Below are 24,379 nucleotides of genomic sequence, written 5' to 3' on the forward strand. Positions count from 1 at the left end.
TATATATATATATATATATATATATATTGCACTTATTTTAACAGGTAATACCTGAGACTGAAGGCTGGAACATTCTTCCACACGATCCTGGAGGAGGCGGTCCGGACAGAAGTGTGTCGTGCACCAGCTCTGTTGTAAGTCCTGAATAAATCATTAATCTAATGCAGGGGCCTGTTCAAACACAATACTCAATTATCTATGTGGGCCCATCAGCGAACACAGTTTTATATACTCTACTGTTCTACTGTCAGTGTTTATCCTTCCCAGTAACCTGGAAACAAAAGCACGTCAATCCTGAGTCATTACAAACGGAAACATCCTCTTTCACAGCTGAAACTGACTTATGAAAATGCTTTTAAACGTTGCGTACTTGAGATTTGAACAGTGGTCACAAATTAGCCTCGATGTGAAATACATTTTAAAAACAGCATGTTAATGGCCCTGTTCCAAACCCAGAGTCTGCGATGTTCAGGACGCTGTCAAAAACATAAGGTTTTGCTAATGTTTCCATTAAGTTATGAAAATGTTATTTCTGAATGTTGCCTGAACATTCAAAATGTCCAGTTCTTTTAAAAGCTTTTTCCTGGTTATGCAAAAGTTAAGGGAACATTCAATTTTTTTTTTATCATTTGCAAACATAGGAATGTTACTAGCATGTTCTGTAAGCATTCTGAAACCAGTTAAAACATTTTTTAAAAACATTAGACTAATTAGAAAAAAAACGTTCCATGAACAATGTATAGGATGATGTTTTTGTGCTTACTTTGTGAGAACATTATTAAAGACCAGATAACTTTTAACAAACATCCTATTAACATTACTGGAAGAACGATTGTTCACAACTTTGAGAACCTATCCAGAGCGTTTTAAGAACATTCCCTGTTAGAGCAGAGCAGCTTACAAGATTTTGGAACAATTATTCCATTTATAATTTGGCCGATGCATCTTGTCATTGAAAGTGAATTAGATGTCATTTAAAATTTTAAAACGGGTCAATTTTTAACCTACTTTTGCATATAAGTATACTTAGGCCCCGTCCACACTACTGCGTTTTCGTTTAAAAACGGAGACCTTTTGCTACGTTTGCACCTCCCGTCCACACTAAAACGGCAAAAACGGAGACCCAAAACGGTGAAGTTTAGAAATGCTGCCGATCCGTTTTTCGTTTTGAATCTCCGGAAGGCGTTTTAATGTAGATGGGTCAAAACGGAGGACTTTAGAAACGATGACGTAGTAGAGGCTCACGCTCGGCTCTATGATTGGGTGTCATCAGTCATGGCGTATATCTTTGCTAGCAGCTGTTGTACAAGTAAATTCTGCATTTTACAACGCTATAACTGCCTACATGCGCCGGAGTCAAGCTATTATTCGAGCGATCTGTGACAATTCCCGTGTGCAGCGGCGGCGTTGACCGTACATGGAGCATCGGTTTTGGGGTTAAATCAGAGCATGGTGGGATAATTTTATCAATGAAGTTGTGTTTACAACGGCACGCGCATGCCCAGTGTTGGTGAATGGTCACTTGATCCGCGTTTTCAGTCGTTTTAATGTGGACGGAGATCAATTCTAATACGCAGCTAAAACGCTGGTGTGGACGGAGATGGTATTCTTTTTAATTATCCGTTTCTAAACTAAAACGCAGTAGTGTGGATGGGGCCTTAGCCCATGTCCACACTAATACGTTTTCGTTTGAAAACGTATATTTTCCTCTCTGGTTTGGCCTTCCGCCCACACTGAGACGGCGTTTTAAGTCAATGAAAACGTAGCTTTTGGTATACGCTCTCCAAAGCGGATAAATTTGAAACCGCCGTTTTCGCGTTGTAGTGTGGACTGTGAAGCTGGAGGTATTTGAAAACGATGACGTAAGTTTAGTCATGTGATCCATGTTGTAGCTATTCATGTTTACCGGTATGTTATGTGCTATTCACTTTTACACTGTTGCTAAAATATGTTACTTTGCACACTCTTCATATCACAGTCCTGCAAAGATGACAGAAAAGTTACTCACATTTGCTGTCCTGCGGCAATACAGGAGAGCAGTCGCGTTTTAGACCAAACGTATGGTGACTGAGTGCGACCTGGAGATATTTTGCTAAATAAAATTATCCTGTTAGAAGAATTGCACGATAACTTTATTATTTATTTTTCCATCTGTATCATCTCGGTGAGGTTTCACGCATGCGTAGTAATGGTGAATTTAGAAGTTTCTCATCCACACTGAAACGTCGGAAAACGCCTAAAAACGCCTGAAAACGCTAGTGTGGACGGAGAGCGTTTTTAAACGAAAACGCCGTTTTCAAATGTATCCGAATTAATGTGGACGTAGCCTTAAAGGGTTAGTTCAACTAAAAATGAAAATTCAGTCAGTAATTACTCATGTTGTTCCAACCCCGTAAGACTTTCGTTCATCTTCGGAACACAAATTAAGATATTTTTGATGAAATCTGAGAGCTGGATCACTCCTCCATAGGCTTCTGTAATTGATATCTTGCTGGTCCAGAAAAGTTAGTTAAGACATCGTTAAAATAGTCCAAGTGACTACAGTGGCTCAACCATAAGTTTATCAAGCGACGAGAATACTTTCTGTGCGCAAAAAAAACTACTTTATTCAACTATTCATTTACTTCCGTGTGGGTCTCTCTGAGTGTCTAATCCACCAGCCGGAAACTGAAGTCTCCCCGGGCGCCGCCATTGGCTAACAAGCCTTCAGCTGCTGTTAGCATTCCATTGACTCCCATTCATTTTGGCGTCACTTTGACAGCGAACAACTTTACATCTGAGGCGTTTAAAGACTCCATTTATCCATTGTTATTTCTAAAGAAACACGACAATGTATAAAAGGCTCCATTACCTTGTCTCTTATGTTATGGCCCCGTAGAAGCAGTTTTTGTAAAAATAGTCTAACGATTGCGTCAAAACACGCGACTCTCTGTCGCGCAGTATAAATTACCGTATAGACAGGAGGAGAAGCTCGTGTCAATCGGGGGGATGTGGAGGCATAAAGTCAAGGAATAAGAGTAATAAAGTTGCTCCTGCTGCTGCTCATGGACAGCTCCTACTCACGCCCTCCGTCTCTGCAAGATTCGGAAGGGAATGATTCAGATTCCTCTTGGCACAGCTACTAGAAGACGTACAGGTTGCTCACGTCATATCTACGTCGTCAAGCTCAGTTTGAGCCTGCGCAGTCGCTCGGCCATCAGGAAGTGAGTGCTTCTAATTGACTTCACTTTTCTCCGTTGAAGTCTATGTGGTCGCTGTGCCCATTACTTTTACTGTCTATGGGTTTCTCACGATTCGGACATCCAGGAAATCCACACTTTAGAACCATTTTAAACACTACATGGAGACCCATTGCGTCATCTTCTCAGTTCTCACACATGTGACGTGGCGCTCTCGTGAACTCACAGAGACCCACGTCATGTTGGATCAGGGTGAGTAATTGCTGACAGAATTTTCATTTTTGGGTGAACTAACCCTTCCCTTCATTGCATTTCATTTCACTAAATGCTACTAATAAAACCTGATTCCTACATGTGGTTACTGTGATTGCAGGCAAACTTCTCACCTGATCAGGCAGTGAGTTTGTAATGAGTTTTGAAAAGCAGCAAGTGGATGACGTAAAGACAGTGAGGGAGAAACCTTTATCTCATTTAGATTGAATTGCAGCTGCGTGTGGTGTGAACGTAACCATAGCAGCAGAGACAATTGTGTTGTTGCCATAAATAATTACTGTGGGAGTTGCAACTTTTAACTTCTCATTATATCCCATAACCCCCGAATCGACAGGCCTGGAGAAGCATGAACAGGTGAAATGAGAAGACGCACTTCACAGCTTGGTCAATGGAAAGATGGCATGGTGTGACGTATAGTAGGCTGTTAGGTAAATTCAGTGTTTTTCATGAGCTCAGAGATGTGATGACAATGTTTGCAATGATTCATTTTGATAAAAATACATCTCAGAGAAGGACTTGAAACATAAAAGCTGCTACAAACACCTAATGCCTTGCTAAACAAGTGTGCTCTGCTTATGAATGTGCAAATAAATGGAGCTAGTCATACTTCATGTCTTAATGTGCTTAATATGCTTTATTTTTTGGCATCAAATACACCAGAAGTGCTTACACCATATATGACTGTGACTCAATACATGTAGCCTATATGCAAGAAATATTAAAGGAACACTCCGACTTTTTGGGACTTTAGCCTATTCACCTTATCCCCCAGAGTTAGAAAAGTCCATACATACCTTTTTCATCTCCGTGCGTGCTATAAGTCTGTTTGACGCACCCACCGCTAGCCTAGCTTAGCACAAAGACTGGATGTAAATGGTTGCAGCTAGCATATTAATCCAAATAAGTGACAAAATAACGCAAACATGTTTCTATTTACATGTTGTGATTTGTATAGTCACAGAGTGTACAAAAAACAAAGTCACATGAGACACAGACATATTTTAACCGTATAAATACTGGGAACTATATTCTCTGAAGGCGACTATATATTTTCTGAAGGCGAAGCACTGCTACTTGGGCGGAGTGATAACCGCAGCACCTGAGACGCGCTCTCTGCTCCTCACCACGGCGCGTCTCAGGTGCTGCGGTTATCACTCCGCCCAAGTAGCAGTGCTTCGCCTTCAGAGAATATAGTTCCCAGTATTTATACGGTTAAAATATGTCTGTGTCTCATGTGACTTCGTTTTTTGTACACTCTGTGACTATACAAATCACAACATGTAAATAGGAAAATGTTTGCGCTATTTTGTCACTTATTTGGATTAGTATGCTAGCTGCAACCATTTACATCCAGTCTTTGTGCTAAGCTAGGCTAGCGGTGGGTGCGTCAGATAGAGTTACAGCACGCACGGAGATGAAAAAGGTATGTATGGACTTATCTAACTCTGGGGGATAAGGTGAATAGGCTAAAGTTTCAAAAAGTCGGAGTGTTCCTTTAAGACCAGTGTACTAGTGTTTTTAGTTTTTAATAAAAAGATTATTTTAAGAACCTCCTTTAAGACACCCCCCCCCCCCCCCAAACCTAATTTACTAACTATAAATATAAATTGCGCATAATTACATGCAACTTACCCCAAAGCCAAGCCCTAAGTGCATGTAGTTAGTAAATATTACTCAGTACTTAAATATAGAATTACACTGTAACACAGACATATTAAAATAGAGTGTAATCATTATTTACGGTAAATAGCTTAACGTTTCAAATGATCTAATTCATGTGCTGATCTTTAAAGAACTGACTTCAAATGAGTCAGTGAATCAGATTAATTTGAAACATATACAGATGTCTCTTGCAGTGACATCTCTTCTCTTCTGTGATGACGTGTTTACTGGTGCGAGGGCGGGGCAACCTGTCACTCAAATGAGATCCACCAATAGCAAACCACAACCATCCAATCAATTCCCCATGGACAAAATCAAGCCCCGCCTTACTTTTGATCTTGTTCGGGAAGCCGTTTAACTCGGATGTAGGCCTATACGTCACAACAGAAAAGACTATCGCAACTTCACTTTCATTCCTCTCTCGCGGCAACAACAATAGAGACGCTGTAAACAACGGTGTATTTGCAGAATAAAACATGCAGACATTATCCCAGCTGATTCCAATACATGTGCAATGAGGCAAAAGAAGCAAAAGACACACTTCAGCTCCTGATAAACGTGCTGACAGCTTTATCGGCTTGTCGCTTAAACGTGTCTTTCAGTGAGTGTGTCCATGCAGTTGTATGACGTGTTTCTGTGAGCGAGAGTCTGAATAGCTCTTATTTTCACACTTGGAATTAGTACGAAATGACCTTGGTCTCCAAAGATACGGCAGAAAAAAAATCAAGCGTGTTGGTGACTAAGACGGATTGACTTCCGAGTCATCTAATCAGAACTTTAAACAGATCCAAAGCCTCTGCTTCTGACTGATCTGCTTGCTTTTACTGTATCATTCAGCACAGGAGGAAATATGGGGGAAATGCTTCTTATTCAATAGCCTAGGCTAGGCCTACTTAATTAAGAAACTCAGTTGTTGAACATTTTATCACAACTTCTGTAAAATATGTGCATGGGCAGGAACATCGATAAACAGCAGAATTTTGCTAAATATTTCGCTTTAAATGAAAATGGTGATGAATCATCTGTTAATCTTTTCTTTTTTGTGCATTATGTGAGCCTTACGCAGTTTTTACCATTGTTGTTCATGCCGTCCTTGATAAAGGATGCATTAATTAATTCCAGGTGCTCAATCTTTGTGATTTGGCTAAATCCTTTTTAATGTCACGCAATTAATAGGCCTCCGTTTTGTAGCCCATATCTTCTCTCCTTTGGACGTTCATTAACGTTTTAAAGGGGTCATATAATGCCATTTTTGTACAAGCTAATATGATTCTTTAGGGTCTAAATTAAAAGTTTGTAATATACTTAAATTAAACATTCTTATTAGTATTGTAAGAAAACACTTATTTTACCTGGTCAAAAACAGCTCTGTTTTCAGCACGCCGTTTCAGTGCATGTGACTTTAAATGATCATGAGCTTTGCTCACCCCGCCTCTCTGTTCTGTGTACACCGTTTGTAACTCGATAACACAATAACCATAATGCGTTGTTCAGTATAGGCATGGGATTATGAATTATATTGAGAACGTCATACATAGAAAACATGCCGTAATGTACCCTGAGTGTAAACCTTAGATGCATTCATTGTGAAGCGTGCAGCTAGCGATTTGCAAAGATTAATATATTAATATAAAGTTTAATAAAACGTTACACTCACTTCCGTTCTTCTGGAGATTCAGCAGGAACACGAATATCTGGTACCGATCCTTTCAGGAGCAGCTTCTTAGCAAATCCAGCTTTATACTGACCCTCGTTTATAAAGCAGTCTGGTGTGTGAAATTCGCGCAAACATGAGAGCATTGACGTTGCTCGTGGGGAATATTCCCTTCGAAAACAAACTCAGCCACTGCGTCTTCAGCGGTTCGGATTTAGGAACATTAAAATGACTGCTGTGTTCGTTATTACACCCAAGAACAGAACACCACAATCGCTTAGACGCCATTCTGCTCATAGACAGTGCTCCAGCATATCAACAATGACCGCGCCGGTGTTATGCCGAATTTCGACTGCCTGCCAAATTATTACCCCCCTCGTTGAAATCAGTACCTGATTGCCTAATCCTAACCCCACCCCTAATCCTAACCCCTCCCCCAAAACTAATCCTAAACCTACCATACTAGGTGGGTAATAATTTGGCGGCGGGGGTCAGAATTCGGCACCACACCGGTCCGCGCGGACTATGATTGACAGCTGGCTCACCAGCGAGGGCGGGTCTGTGTTGAAACGCTCTGTCAATCAACAATCGTGGGAGGGGCGTCCGACCGTGTGACGTCACAGGCTCAAACGGCTTGATTTGAGGCAGGGGAAAACATATAAGGAGATTAAAAGAAAACCACTGGATGGATTTTTATCATTATATGATGGTTGTGTACAGACACTGCCAACACACATTTCAGTACAATCAACTTGTAAAAGTGCATGTACCATTATATGACCCCTTTAAAGATAACAAAGGCATGCATTTTTTTAATAATGATGCGCACGGATAAATAATTTATAATAAATACTCAAATATTCCATAAAAAACAAGAGTTAATGTTGGTTTCATAGCGACTTTACATCGAAACAGCAGCTCTTTCCTTTCTGTTTGTTTGATTGCTGAGAAATAATTCAGATCAGAGTCCACTGCTTCTCCTCCTGCAGTCCTGATCTGAGATCAGTTTCTGAGATCTTCATTGACATGCTACACACAGCGGTTGTGATCTCAGAACAGGGTTTAGAATGGGCAGAGCACCGTGTGTCTCGTGAGCAGCGTGAAGCTCTTGTACGCGCGCGGAGGCTGAAAGCTTTCCGGTGTTTCCGGATGCGTTTCCGGACGCTCAGACACAGCAGGAGGGAGTGTGTGTGTGTGTGTGTGTGTGTGCTCGCGCCGCGGTTCAGGAGAACAGGACAGGGGACAATGACTAGCACACACATCTGTTGGTATACACAGACATCCCAACCTGCAAGAACTTCCGGGAGACTTGTGTAAATCCAGTCCCGTGAGGCTTTGAAACACGGACGCAGTTATTGAACCGGATTGTATCGATATCGCTGATTGAATCTGCTAAAAATAAAGGTTCCAAATTAGTGTTTTAGCATCAAATGCCATAGAATAACCATTTTTTTTGGTTCCTCAAAGAGCATTTCAGTCAACATGCAGTTGTCTAAAATAACCATTTTTTTCCCTTTGTGTGCTGATGAACATTCTAAAAATCTTAAGAATATTTTTTTTTCCACTTTAGAACCTTTTGTGGAATGGAAAGGTGCCATGAATGTTAATGGAACCATCGATCCCCATAAATAACCTTTATTTTTAAGAGTGTAGGGATCGTGTCCTATGCCTATTGCTTTTAATCTGATGATGGTGAGACAAACGCATAAATGCAAAGAAAAGCTGTGAATTACTGCAGTAATTAGAGGAATAGTTCAAGAAAAAAGCATGCGGTGTGAGTGAAACATTAGAGAAAATCGGTTTCTCCCTATTTTACAAATCTGAATCAATTTTGACCTGCACAAATAAGCCTATATGTTTATGATAGTTGTTCATATCACAAACGTTTGATGAATGATCAATTACATATTATAAATGTTTTATTTAGATTTGACCGCCTCTCCAAAAGGCCGCATGGCACACAATGATTGACAATCGAAAAGCGTTTCTGATTGGCTAATAAAGTGTGGATTGCTTTTCGGATTCATTTTTGTTGTAGGACTAGACGAAAAAGCTATGACATATCTCAAGATGCAGTTTTTTCTTTTTACAGAATTTCCTCGTGACAGTTCACAATTGAAAGTATTTCGTTTTAAATAGGCTAATTATGTTTCTTAATAGATTTTGTTATCCGTTATACATATTTCAGTCTATGTAACATCTTGTTAAATGAATGTTTGGTGTCATGTGTGTTTCCATCATGGTGTTTTCTGTTTGCGGGAATGACTTCTGTAGCTATAATTCATCTTATGGAAAGGCTAGATGAACTTCTTAGTGATTCTTCATGTGGCTTCCTCTTTTACCACTAAGTTTTCATGTTTGTAAATTACAGTTTTATACTGTAAAATAAGGTTGTTTTGTAAATATGATTACTGCTGTTTTTTTTTGTTTGTTTTTTTACAGAATTATATCAACCACAGCTGCCAGAATTGTTTTGTAAAAACAGCGGGATTTAAAGTGTATCCTATCTATCTGTCAGGCCTTATGGACACTTTATTAAAAGATCGTGAACACGCATCTTAGTAGGCCTATTAAACACCAGAGCTGAAAAAAAACATGCTTTCTGTGTCTTGTGCAACCTTGAACACATAGCCTACTCTAAATGTTTTTCTTTTTCAACCAGAGAGAAGCTCTGGATACAGACACGGGTGTGAAAAAAATAAAGATTTGACGTCAGCGCTTTTCTATAGAGTTGTCCTTCTTCCACACGGGCTGCACATCATCGCATGCGGGAGCTGTTGTTCATCTCAGCTCAGACAGAAGGGGGCGCCAGAAACCAGTCACTGTCACTCTGGTGTTCTGCCTCCCAAAACTATACAGTCAGGACACAACACATGTATGCACTCCTGTATGTCAATTATGTTTTATTCTTATTAAAATGCAATCAAAAAAACAAAACAAAAACTACAATCAGGACCGCCCACACAGCCGGATAATCATATCAAATATGTAAATTAACTTGGTATTTAATCTGGAATGGTATTAATTGCCTGCTAGTTTTATAATTGCCTTTATTAATGTAGGCCTACAGATTTTTGTTTTTGTTTGAAACCACACGGAGGTGTTACATGATAATCCTTGACTAGTTTGTATTTTTGTATTTAATGACTCTTTCCACTTCTTCTTTCTCTTCATTCACTTCTAGTGCTGTTCAGAACAAAGACGCCTATGAAAAAAAATAAAGTGGTGCAAATAGACACTCCTAATAATAATTTAAAAAAAATTCTAATAGCTTTTTAAATAAAAATGGTTACTCTAAAATATAAATAAATACATTTCGTGCACATTTATTGATCTCTTTCTCTTTTCATCCACTTCTAGGTTTTGCTGTTCAGAACAAGGTCTTCAAAGTAGTACATAATAAAACACTCTCATAATACAAAAAGTACAAAAATTAGCATACTGTATAAGAAGCTTTTCAATAAAAACTGTTAATCTAAAAAAAAATAAAAAAAAAAAGATCTTGCAATACTACAAATGTTTATTTGTTTCTTTCTTTCTATTGGGACATACAACCCATTACTTAGCTAACTGATGGGAATTGGGTTTATTAGTGGTAGCAGATGGGGGCCATTTACACAACACCATTTTCAGCTAAAAACGGAAACCTTTTTATGCACTTTAGCCGTTCATTTACACAACAACGGCGTTTTGCGACGCAAATGGGTTTCAAAGTGCAACATTTTTTAAAACGATAGCATTATCGTCTCTGTGTAAACTACAAAAACACAAATTTCTGTCATGCGTATGTGTATCACGTGTTCAGTCTATAGTGTTTCTTTACAAAGTCCCATTGCCACCTACTGGCCTGGCAGCAGAAAACAGCGTGTTTAGTCGTTTTTGCGGATCCGTGTGAACGGGATCGTTTTGAATGAATGAATGAAATGAAATGAAATCTTTATTTCGAACAATTAATAAAAATAATAATAAAATAAATAAATAAAGACAGCAATACGTATGAAGTATCCATACAAATAATTAAACACAAAAACAACAAAAATTATTATTATTATTATTATTATTATTATTTTTTAGCATAATAATCAACCTGTTCGAAAAGGGATAGGTAGAAGCCCTAGGCTTATCAAGACCTACCCCCAGTAACTACCCAAACCAATTCACAATCAGACAAGATAAATCTAACATAACGTTTTAAATAATACAAAAAAAATACCTGGTAAATTAAAGTAAATAAAATAAAAGCATAAACAAGAAACATGATCAAACTGCATTTCCAACCATAATGAAATGCAGACAACGTTTTGACAACGTTACATGAAAAACACAAGAAAAACATTTCCGTTTTTAGTACATCGTTAACATAAATGTACCCTTGGAGTATTAAAAAACCTTCAGAATGTGAGTCTCTAGTGAAGGAGAAATGAGTGATTGGTTGTGAAAGCATGATTTGAGCAGGCGGTTATATTATATTAATGATCTTAATGTATTTCAGAACGTGTATGGATACTGGAAGAGTGATTTGGTATTTAAAAAAGGAGAAAGATTTTGGGAGATTTTTCCTCTTCTCTCTTCTGAATCCAGTGGGCTAGAGCTTGAAGAAGAAGAGCTGCCTCTTTATCAGTGTTCATTTGAAGGTCTCTGCTCTTTGCTCTCCTCAAGCCTCATCTCAAGGGTTTTCCATCTGTCCTTCAACACTCTCACACCCTTCCCTACAAGAGGCTCTGCTCAAACAACATTTATGTTACGTCACACATTCATGAGCCTGTCCAGCTCCAGCTGAGGGGGATGTCAATCTTTAATCTATACATGTATATCTCCCTCATTTTGTTCAATACTAGTTTGTAACGGTTATGTTCGGTTTGTGGACTCTTATGATGTTTTCAGAGTATAGTTCCTGTTCCTATTGTCCCTGTTGCTGTTTGTTTCTATGGCTACTCATTGATTAATTATGTTCACCTGTGTCTTGTTTGGTTCCGCTTTTAGCCATGTATTTAAGCCCTCAGTGTACTTTTACACGACAACGATGTACTAAAAACGGATTTTTTTCCTTTGCATTTTTTGCATACAGACGACAACGTTGTCAAAACGATCCCCATTCACACGGATCCGCGAAGACGACGTAAAGCGATGTATTCTGCTGCCAGGCCAGTAGATGGCGATGTCACTGTGTAAAGAAACACTATAGACTGTAAACGTAACACACATAACGTCACTGTTTTCACAAATTCGCATTTTTGTGGTTTACACGGAGATGTGAACATTGTACTTTTAGCACTTTGAAACCCATTTTCAAAAATGTGTGTTCTCTTACGAGAGGTTCTCTCGTATTGCGTAAGCTAGCTTACGCTGCGGGAAAGATTCATCTTTGCTGAGATATTGAAGCCAAAAATTATTTCATAATTTGTATCCATACACAACGCAGTTCCTCTGCGGCAGACCTAGAGCAGGCTAGCTAGCAGCTCATTGGTTCGCTCAGAGAGAACTGCTTAAGCCTATGGGAGAGCGGGGCTGAACCCGCTTCCAATGAGAGGCGCCCGCGCGCTCATTGCGTCATGGCCCGCCAGAATGGGCGTGGCCATGGTGTATATAACAGTCTCTCCCAGGCTTATATGTTGATTCATTTCATCTTCAGCAAGCTGCACGCTTCTGCTGTCCTGAGAAAAGCCGTCGCCGTCGAGAAGGCATCACTCTAGCGAGCTCCCGGACCCTGAAGAAGCCGGCCGTCTTCGCCACCTTCAGCCGCCCTGCAAGCTAGCGCCATCCGACGACTGTATCCTTCTCTATTATATCTAAAAGAGCCGAGCGTCTTTTTAAAGATGTCTCGTTTTTCCTGCGGCTCTTGCCGCGCTCGTCTCGAGGACGGAGACCGCCATGTCATCTGCGCTCTCTGCCTGGGACTCGAGCACGCAGAACTCGCCCTCGCGGATGGAGGATGCGACTTCTGTGAGAGCCTGCCGTTGTCGTCCCTGCGGGCACGACTTCTGGCAGCAAAATCCGCTCCCGCGCCGCCTTCCTCTTCGCCGCGTAAGAAAAAACGCCGCTCCCAGAGGCCGCCGGAGCCCCCTGCGGAACCATGCGGGCCGCCGCCGCCGCCTCCCGCTTCCCGCTCTCCCTCCCCGCCCCTGCCGGACATACAGTTGCCGCCGAGTGGCCGCTCTGTCGCTTCCGATGACGCCGCGGAGGAGAAGGACTCCTGTTCACTGCTCGCATCAGACAGTGAAGAATGGTCATCTCTCGGATCCACGAGAGAATCGGCGGGGATCCGCGCCGGGATAGAGGAGGAACTAATGCGCCTCCTCTCACAGGCCGTCGAACGCCTCGGTCTCGAGTGGTCTCCTCCACCCGAGCAGGCCCCGAACCGGATGGACGGCAGCTTTTTTCATCGGCGCTCGACCCCCGCGTGCAACCGGGCCGCTCCATTCCTGCCTGAACTTCACGCAGAGCTGACGAAGTCCTGGAATGCCCCGCTCTCGGCTAGAAACCGCTCTGATATATCCGCCTCGCTGCGCTCGGTGGACGGAGCCGCCGAGAAAGGCTACTCAGCCATGCCGCCCGTTGAGGACTTGGTCGCCGCACACCTCTGCCCGCCCTCTGCTAGATGGCGCTCTTCCCCCACGCTTCCTTCGAAAGCTTGCAGAGCGACCTCGAGCTTTCATGCTCGCGCCTACGCCGCCGCCGGTCAGGCCGCCGCAGCGCTACATTCGATGTCTGTCCTCCAAGTATTACAGAGCGATATTCTCCGTGAGTGGGCCGAAGGCGGTAGAAACCCCTCCCCCGCTGTCACGGATCTGAGAAGTGCTACGGACCTCGCCCTTCGCGCCACTAAAGCCGCCGCAGAAGCTCTGGGGAGATGCATGGCCAGCCTTTGTGTTGCCGAGAGACACTTATGGCTCACTTATCGCTCGCCGACATGGGAGATTCTGAGCGCGCCGCGTTTCTTAACGCGCCCCTCTCCCCGACGGGCCTTTTTGGATCTGCTGTCACGGGAATCGTCGATCGCTTTTCTGAGGTCCAGAAAGCTACTCAGGCGATGAATTTGTTTCTGCCCCGCCGCGCTAGCTCTTCCGCGGGCCGCTCTCGCAAGCCTCCTGCCAGAGCTCCACCACAGCGCCCCCCTCCGCAGACTCAAACAGCCCAGCGCAGACAGGGCGGCCGCCCTCGCTCTCGCTCTGACAGCCGCCGCAGACCGCCGCCCCCACGAGGCCCGCGACCTAAGATCACGCTGAAGCCTGATCATCAGAAGTCTGCCTAGCAAAGTCAAGAAAACGACGGTGCTCTCCCGCTGCGGCCGGACCGCCGTCAAAGCTTCGCCCTCTGCCAGTCCCCGTTATTTCGCCGACTGCTGTAGTGTTGACCGCCACAAACAAGCCGGTGTTCCAGCCCGCTTGCGAGCGACAAAAAGCCGTTTTTACGGCTACCCAGAGAAATCTCAAAAAGAGAAAATTTGCCAGTTGTGTAGAAAATGTGCCCACAATCATGTGCTCACCCATACACACAAGCATAACATACCCCGTGTCTCTATCAGAGCCCCATCACATGAAACGGGCACAGTCCGCTCTAATATCAGAGAACATAAACACGCCCACGAGCTTGTGCGCGTGTCCCCTCTCTGCTCGCTCTGTTTCACGGCCCATAGACTCCTCTCTAAGTGCAAATCCCGTTGCCACACACATTCAAAGCGCGCCCACACACTGTGTCCAGCCCGCTATGTGCAGCAATCAGGGCGATATAGCCATTCGGCCACTAGCCGCATGCTCCAAAGCGTGGGAAGCCATTCCAGGCATTTCCCCGTGGGTACTAAGCATTATAAAGAACGGCTATCTGCTACAGTTTCGCCGCCGCCCGCCTCGTGCGCGCGCGCGGCTCGAATCTACTGTCAGCCCGCTGGCCGCCGGCACGCTCCGCTCAGAAATTGCGACGCTGTTGCAAAAGGGCGCCATAGAGAGAGTCCCACTATCTATGACCGAGTCGGGGTTTTACGGCCGTTATTTTCTGGTTCCCAAGAAAGACGGCGGCCTCAGACCGATTTTAGATCTCAGGTCTTTGAACAAAGTGCTCATGAAGAGACCGTTCAAGATGCTCACTACCAGGAAACTCCTCGCGCAGGTGCGCCAGGGGGACTGGTTCATCTCTCTAGACCTGAAAGACGCCTATTTTCAGATCCAGATAAATCCCCGTCACAGGCCATTCTTACGTTTCGCCTTCGAGGGTCATGTTTATCAATACACCGTTCTCCCGTTCGGCTTATCTCTGGCGCCCCGCACATTTACGAAGTGCATGGATACGGCGCTCGCCCCCCTGCGGAGCCAGGGGCTGCGCATATTGAATTATCTGGACGACTGGCTGATTTTGGCCCAATCACAGACGGAGCTTCTGTCGCACCGCGCAGATCTCCTCGGCCATCTGAAAACGCTGGGCCTCTCTGTCAACTGGACAAAGAGCTCCCTTCAACCCAGTCAATCGATTTCCTTTCTAGGAATAGATTTGAACTCGGTCACGATGACGGCTCGCCTGTCTACACAGCGCGCGCGCAGTGTACAGCGACTGGCCGCCTCGTTTCAGATGGGCACCCGCTCACCTCTGAAAACTTTTCAGAGGATGCTGGGTTACATGGCCTCAGCCTCCGCTGTGCTTCAGCTGGGCCTTCTGCACATGCGTCCGCTTCAGCTTTGGTTAAACAGCCGTGTACCCCACCGCGCGTGGAACACGGGCCGCCAGCTGATCAGAGTTACGCAGACATGTCTCACGGCTCTGCAGCCATGGACAGTAGCAGAATGGTTTCGACAGGGCGTCACGATGGGGAACTTTTCTCGCCAAAAAGTCGAAAAAACACGGGTTGGGGTGCAGTCTGCGAGGGCTCACCGGCCTTCGGCCATTGGTCGACACAGGAAAGCCCCTTACACATAAACTGTCTGGAAATGCTTGCGGTCGAGAACGCGCTTTCGCGCTTCCTCCCGCTCATTCGGGGACACCACGTCCTGATCCGTTCGGACAACATGGCTGTGGTCTCCTATCTCAACCGTCAGGGCGGTGTCAGGTCCAGGAATCTCTTCCTACTGACACACCGCATTTTAGTTTGGTCTCAGAGCCGCCTGCTCTCGCTCAGAGCGACGCATGTGCCGGGCCATCTGAACGACGGTCCAGACATACTGTCCAGGAACCTCATCTCCTCAGGAGAATGGTCACTGAACACACAAATGGTCCAAATACTGTGGCGGCTATTCGGCAGAGCAGAGGTGGACCTCTTCGCGTCAGAAGAGAAAGCTCACTGCCCAATATTTTTCTCAAGGAGCGAGGACGCGCTAGCCCAGGAATGGCCTCGCCGCCCGCTCTATGCATTCCCTCCGATCGCTCTGCTACCACAGGTAATTCAGAGGATCAGGGACACACGCCACTCGGTGCTCCTCATAGCCCCGCGTTGGGAGAGTCAGAATTGGGTTCCGGAGCTCACTCAGCTGTCGCAGACAGCCCCGTGGCCCATCCCAGTCAGAGCAGATCTCCTCTCTCAGGCTCGCGGCACGATCTGGCACCCCCATCCACGGCGCTGGGCGCTACATGCATGGGTGATCAACGACTATTCGTTGATTTGCCAGAAGGAGTAAGAAACACTATCATACAGGCTAGAGCACCTTCCACGAGAAGGCTCTATGCGTCTAAATGGTCTGTGTTCTCAAAATGGTGCACCGACAAACATCTGGACCCACGGTCATGCGAGGTGCCGTCTTTGCTCGTTTTCCTTCAAGAGATGCTGGACAAGGGCAGGTCCCCCTCCACTCTCAAGGTTTACGTGGCAGCCGTCGCGGCGTTCTCTGAACCCCGACGCGCTCAGTCCCTGGGCAAAGACGAGTTAGTCATCCGCTTCCTCAGGGGAGCTAAGAGGATGAACCCTCCGCGCCCCCCTTCGGTTCCTATCTGGGATCTTTCTATAGTTCTCGAAGCTATGAAAGCACCCCCGTTCGAACCGCTCGAGTCTGTGGACCTAAAATACCTCTCGCTCAAAACCGTTTTTCTGACGGCTCTGTCCTCAGTAAAACGCGTGGGGGATCTTCACGCGCTCTCATCCAGCGCTGCGTGTCTCGAGTTTGGTCCGAATGATTCTGTTGTCATTCTCAAACCTAGACATGGCTATGTCCCGAAGGCGATTGGTACCCCGTTCAGGGCTCAGATTATTTCCCTATCGGCTCTGCCTTCATCCGATAGTGAGCGCGACGCCAATCTCCTCTGCCCGGTGCGGGCTCTGAGATTGTACACTACGCGCGCTGCCGCGTTCAGACGCGCTGAGCAGCTTTTCGTGTCGTTTGGGGGGCGCACCAAAGGTCTGGCCCCTAAACCGCCCCTAAACAGACACTGTCTAGATGGATAGTAGACGCTATCGCCTCTGCTTACGCATCTAAATGCCTGCCCTGCCCTCTGGGCATCAGGGCGCACTCCACTAGAGGCATGGCCTCATCGTGAGCATGGTCCTGTGGAATTTCCATTCATGACATTTGTGTGGCCGCGGGATGGGCCTCCCCGTCCACTTATGTCAGATTTTACAACTTGGAAGTTCCCGCCTTGCAGGCAAAATTACTAGCTGTCTAAACGACCAGCTCCCTAAGAAGCTGCATTACTGGGAGTCCCTCACACAACCGGTTCGCCCCTTGTGCTCTCCTTAAATGCTTATACTCTTCATGTGCCCGCTCTGCCGGCCTCATACATGCTTATGTATACACTTCATGTGCCCGCTCTGCCGGCCTCATAATACATTCACTCCACGTTAAAATCCCCCGGTATCTCCCTGGGATTCATGAGTGGATTCATAGCGCGCACGGCGTTGACCAGGTGTTCCCGCAGCGTAAGCTAGCTTACGCAATACGAGAGAACCTCTCGTAAGAGAACGAATCGGTTACCTAACGTAACCTCGGTTCTCTCTAGAAGAGGGAACGAGTATTGCGTTCCCGGCCGTGCTTGCGCTACTAGCGTTTCGCTTCACGCTGAAATAAATCAACATATAAGCCTGGGAGAGACTGTTATATACACCATGGCCACGCCCATTCTGGCGGGCCATGACGCAATGAGCGCGCGGGCGCCTCTCATTGGAAGCGGGTTCAGCCCCGCTCTCCCATAGGCTTAAGCAGTTCTCTCTGAGCAAACCAATGAGCTGCTAGCTAGCCTGCTCTAGGTCTGCCGCAGAGGAACTGCGTTGTGTATGGATACAAATTATGAAATAATTTTTGGCTTCAATATCTCAGCAAAGATGAATCTTTCCCGCAGCGTAAGCTAGCTTACGCAATACTCGTTCCCTCTTCTAGAGAGAACCGAGGTTACGTTAGGTAACCGATTCGTTTTCAAGCCCCCAAATGCCACTGTCGTGTAAACCAGTAGTGTAAAATATTTGAGTAAATATAATTAGTTTGAGTAAAAAAAATATCAATCAAGTTTTAATGTTGTTTATATGCATGTGTGTTTAAAATACAAAGACAAACCATGTGTAAATTCATAAGTCGACAGCATTGCTGAGTATTTTCTGCTTAAAACTGCAGTGAACCAAAGACAGTCTCAAAAACACGGTTTGAAATCGCTGGTGTTTCTGACGTCACAAACTACCTTGTAACCAATCAGATCAACATGCGGGCGGGTTTTTCTCTGAAGCATCAGTATATTTCTATACCATAAATCTGGTACATTTAGCAAAATACCGGGTGAATTATTTATATGATGTTTATTACGATGAACTATTTGCCTTTGTCCACAGGCGTTCAGAGTTGTTCAAAGCATTTCTGATGATTGTTAGAAGGCAGACTGAGATGCGAACGGGAACATGGTTTGTGTAACATTAGCTACACATTAATAGCTGTTTTTGTCGATTCATATTAACACAGTAATGTGTCTGACATGGTAAATAGCGATACCTTTGTGCAGCGTTTACTACAGTCACTTGAGTAAAGTTGGGCGAGTGGATCTCTGAGCTGCTGTGAGTGAGTGGAGGCGGGGCTAATTTGCATATTCATAGAACTGCCTATACTAAATGAGAAGAAAAAAAAACGTTTAAATGTGTAATTTTGTTGATCAAAGGTGAGTTTTAAGAGATACAATGATTGACTACAGGGGGACTTAAGTATCTTTTTGGCTACTTTGTAGTTTTACTAAGTGTCAAAGATATTAGCAACTTTTACTCTCTACTTGACTACATTTTTGAAGTATATGTACTCTTTACTCGAATACATTTGTAATGAGTAATGCACTTAATCCTTACATTTTCGCATGGCACCTAACTGTTTCTGCAGCAGTTTATTTCTGCTACAAAAGAAGTGATATCGCCATCTACAGTACAGGGCACTGAAGGTACTGTGTGTTTTGCTCTTACTCTCCTAAACTCAGCATGGCTACTGTAAGCGAACGTGAGTGCATTAGCAGGTATAGTTGTGAATCGCAGGTGTTTCTTCAAATATGAGATGAGGACTGCAGTCGAAACCAGAACAGTGCAAGGCTTTGACTTTTTCGTGTTTTTCACTTGCATGTCTCTCAGGTGTTGAGAAATAGTGCATATTTGAGCCTATAAAGTATGTGAGCACTATTCAAATGAGATACTTTTACTCAAGTCCTATTGGGAGAACTTGTAGTGAAGTTATTTTCGTTGTAAGGTATCTGTACTTTTACTCAAATGCTGTAAACAGCCCCTCTGTTTGGTTCTTCTCTTTGTCCTGTATTGTCTTTACGTTGGTGACGCTGCTATTGATTCATGTCTTCTGGATTTCACCTTTGTTTTTGTAAATAAAGTTAAGATCCTCTGCTCCGTTTCTCTCGCCCGCACCGTGAAACTAATGTCATTTATCGTCGTGATTTACATAACTACTTAAATACAAATGTTTAGCTGAGCAAACTACCAAAACATGTTAGCAAAAAGAAACAATCCTTAATTCTCAAAGCAAGCCTCGAGAATGTGTTTTTTAATTACTGGCATCTAGAAAGTATTTCTATTCATGCACGTTTCAAAGTGATTTCAGTCTTTTTAATACAATTTTGAAGTGTAAATAAAATATCTTTGTTTGCCTTATACACTCACCTAAAGGAATATTAGGAACACCTGTTCAATTTCTCATTAATGCAATTATCTAATCAACCAATCACATGGCAGTTGCTTCAATGCATTTAGGGGTGTGGTCCTGGTCAAGACAATCTCCTGAACTCCAAACTGAATGTCAGAATGGGAAAGAAAGGTGATTTAAGCAATTTTGAGCGTGGCATGGTTGTTGGTGCCAGATGGGCCGGTCTGAGTATTTCACAATCTGCTCAGTTACTGGGATTTTCACGCACAACCATTTCTAGGGTTTACAAAGAATGGTGTGAAAAGGAAAAAACATCCAGTATGCGGCAGTCCTGTGGGCGAAAATGCCTTGTTGATGCTAGAGGTCAGAGGAGAATGGGCCGACTGATTCAAGCTGATAGAAGAGCAACTTTGACTGAAATAACCACTCGTTACAACCGAGATATGCAGCAAAGCATTTGTGAAGCCACAACACGCACAACCTTGAGGCGGATGGGCTACAACAGCAGAAGACCCCACCGGGTACCACTCATCTCCACTACAGATAGGAAAAAGAGGCTACAACTAGCAAGAGCTCACCAAAATTGGACAGTTGAAGACTGGAAAAATGTTGCCTGGTCTGATGAGTCTCGATTTCTGTTGAGACATTCAGATGGTAGAGTCAGAATTTGGCGTAAACAGAATGAGAACATGGATCCATCATGCCTTGTTACCACTGTGCAGGCTGGTGGTGGTGGTGTAATGGTGTGGGGGATGTTTTCTTGGCACACTTTAGGCCCCTTAGTGCCAATTGGGCATCGTATAAATGCCAGGGCCTACCTGAGCATTGTTTCTGACCATGTCCATCCCTTTATGGCCACCATGTACCCATCCTCTGATGGCTACTTCCAGCAGGATAATGCACCATGTCACAAACCTCGAATCATTTCAAATTGGTTTCTTGAACATGACAATGAGTTCACTGTACTAAAATGGCCCCCACAGTCACCAGATCTCAACCCAATAGAGCATCTTTGGGATGTGGTGGAACGGGAGCTTCGTGCCCTGGATGTGCATCCCACAAATCTCCATCAACTGCAAGATGCTATCCTATCAATATGGGCCAACATTTCTAAAGAATGCTTTCAGCACCTTGTTGAATCAATGCCACGTAGAATTAAGGCAGTTCTGAAGGCGAAAGGGGGTCAAACACAGTATTAGTATGGTGTCCCTAATAATCCTTTAGGTGAGTGTATATGTTCTATCACATCCTGCTTTATACCTCTCCGCAGATGATAAACACAAACATGTTATTGTGAAGCTGTTTACGTGCTTTTTCATTCATCGTTGTTGAAAAAAAATGCTGGCCTTCAAGTTGCTGTGGCAACACAAGTGACATGATGCAGGGTGTAAAAGAGAGTGACAGACAAAGAAGAAGAAGAGAAAGAGAGAGGCATATGTGAGTCATATTGTGACCCTGAAACTTGAGCAACAAAATCTGCCTACAGTTACAATTAATGAATGATATGGAAGGGTGAGAGAATTATATTGCATTGGAAATGACCTAAAAAAAAAAAAAAACTCTTCTCTTTCGAGAAGCTGCAGTGGTTATTGGTGAGAGAAATGTAATCAAATCACTGAAGTGCCTGCAGAAAAACGGAGGAGAGCAGTGAGATTTCTGAACGTGAGGAGATGTAATGATGTGAATCAGCCAGATGTGGTGTTCAGCGAGCTGCTTTGAGTGGGCAGAAGTTAAAGCTGTGAACTCTTGCTCTCGGCCCCCGTGCTCTGCTCAATTCATTTATAGCTGTGAAAGGCATTATATTCTTTCTGAAGCGTTCGTGTCCAGTGGAGTAATGGAGGAATCAATGGAACTGATGAGAAAGAGTTACAGCCATGACATCATCACCGAAATAATGATGCGAGTTGACTTATCACACCAAATTACAGAGAAAAGGGAAGATAATGACCTAAAATCATATTTCAGTCTTTCTCATTTGTTAGGACACCCATTTGGCACCAATCACACTTTATATATATATATATATATATATATATATATATATATATATATATATATATATATATATATATATATATATATATAATGTACTGTATATGTATATATGTATATACATATATATATATATACACACACATAGGCCTATATACACACATATAAATACACACATATATACACACATATAAATATATATATATATATAAATATATATATATATATATATATATAAATATATATATATATACAATTATTTATAATGAATCATTTTCCAATTTATTTCATTGTACATTACCCCAGGATATCAACAATAAAATATATAAATACAAAAACTATTTTATTAAAAGAAAAATCTCTGCCAAATAAAAGCACAAGCTTTTTAATTTGCATGAAATGTTACTTCATTGCTTCATAATTAATAACATTCACGGGCGTATAGATTGCAATTGTATTTTGCAACAGGAAAAAAGTCTTGCATAAAACAGAAGCAGAGAGTACACGGGTCTTTACAGCAAATTATGTGGACGAAATATCACGTGGTAAAGTGAACAGCCTATAATGAGCTGGGCTAAATCATTAAACCAGTTAAAAGTAGATCTACAGTACGTGTTTCGGCAGCACAGCCTTCTTCAGGACACATATCAATGCTCAAATATAGTATTCTTAAACTAGTGGTGATTAGTGGATCATCGAGGACAGCTGTGTGTGTGTGTGTGTGTGTGTGTGGATAAGATAGCCTCTTGGTACAAAGCAACAACAAAGAGAGAGAGAAAAAAAAGAAGAAAAAGCTAAGAAAGAAAGAAAGAAAGAATATATATATATATAATTTAAAAAAGAAAGAAAAAAAATGACATCACAGGAAAAAAGTCTTTACATATCAGTCAAACAGGCTAATCATTCTAAAACATTCTCACAATTAATCGATTTGATAATTAGTCCTGTCAAATTGATTAATCGCGATTTAATATATATACACACACACATATAGGAGAGGAAAACATCATGAAATTGGTGCAATTTACATTTGAGACAAGATAATGCTGTTCTAGCTTTTTTAGCTCTTTGGAAAAAATATATAAAAAATCCAACAGAATTTTGAAATATTATGTGCATCTGACGTAGAAACATACTATGTTTATATAATGGGTTAAGACTGATATACTTTCTCAAAAACATTTTTTAGAATGATTATTTGACTGATATGTAAAGACTTTTTTCCTGTTGCAAAAGACAATTGCTATCTATGTCCGTCAATGTTGTTAATTATGAAGCAATTAATTAACATTTCATTTACAAGTAGGCTACATTAAAAAGCTTGTGCTTTATAAAAAATAATAATATAAAACCTATCCAAAATATTGTGAGAAAGTGAAACATTTTTTTATAAGTTTTATATACAAATATTTATGTAGGCCTATTTATAGTATTTCATTGTTGATCTTCTGGGGGAATGTGCAATTAAAATAAATTGGAAAATAATTAATTCATCACTTTACAAGGTGCAGTCACGTGATACCTTACATGCAAAATGTGCAATTTTAATATACATGTACCTAAGATGAAAAGGAGAAATATGCCAGAGTATAGCTGAATAAATCAATGAGTCGCCTACATACATGGACAGAGATGTGAATATCAATCTGCACAACATCATTGGTTAAGAGAAACTGGTATCATAAAAACAAAGGAGGAAAAAAACAAAGCACAATGAAACGCTTCTGACACATACATAGGTATATATGAACCGTCTTCGATGACGTCAGGGACAGTCTGTCCGTGTCTGAGGGAACATGCCGTACCGCACGTGCCCTCCTCCTGCCCTCACGTGCCACCGCACATCATCAACTCACACCGATACACTCCCCTGTCATTTCATGAGGGCAACATCTTTGTTTTTTTTGTTTTTTAAGTTGATGGTTGATGAATTTCAGTGTTATCAATTTCAAATTCAGATATGCTGAGTCAATTCCTCCCCCCTATCATGGAGAAGTGGGATCCCCCTACTTTGCATATTACAGAATGACGCTGTGTGTAGTTTAACCACATGAATACACGTGTATATATAATAACACAGATCTATGATAAATTAGTGAATATCCTTTTGCCTCTTGTGTCCCATATGAATATGAATATAATGTAAAAATCAATCTGAATTAAAAATGCATTTTTCCATTTAGTAGCTATTAGGCCTACTGGGATTGTTCTTAACACATATACAAAATAAGTAACTTTATCTTTGTTTTCTTATTATATCTCTTTCTTTTACATATTTTATATATATTATATGATTTCAGTGGACACAATATTTTATTTAATTTTATTATTTTGTCTTCAGGTCAGTCCACTTACAATCAAAAATGCTGTATATATGATATCAAGTTCACATTTTTGTTAAAAAAAAAGGGATTACTCTTAGTTTTTATGTAGTCTAATTTAATTACAGTTCTAATGTAATTGCATTAAATACTGTACAGACTGTAGAACAATTCTAAAACAATAGTGGATTTAACATCAAAATCCAATGTTAACATGTATGTTTTTAATATAACCTTCTCCCTTTACACACTTCAAGAATAATGTTTGCA

Source organism: Rhinichthys klamathensis, unplaced genomic scaffold (assembly GCF_029890125.1).
Source record: "Rhinichthys klamathensis goyatoka isolate OS25496 unplaced genomic scaffold, OSU_Roscu_1.1 h1tg000386l_1, whole genome shotgun sequence".
Taxonomy (NCBI): domain Eukaryota; kingdom Metazoa; phylum Chordata; class Actinopteri; order Cypriniformes; family Leuciscidae; genus Rhinichthys; species Rhinichthys klamathensis.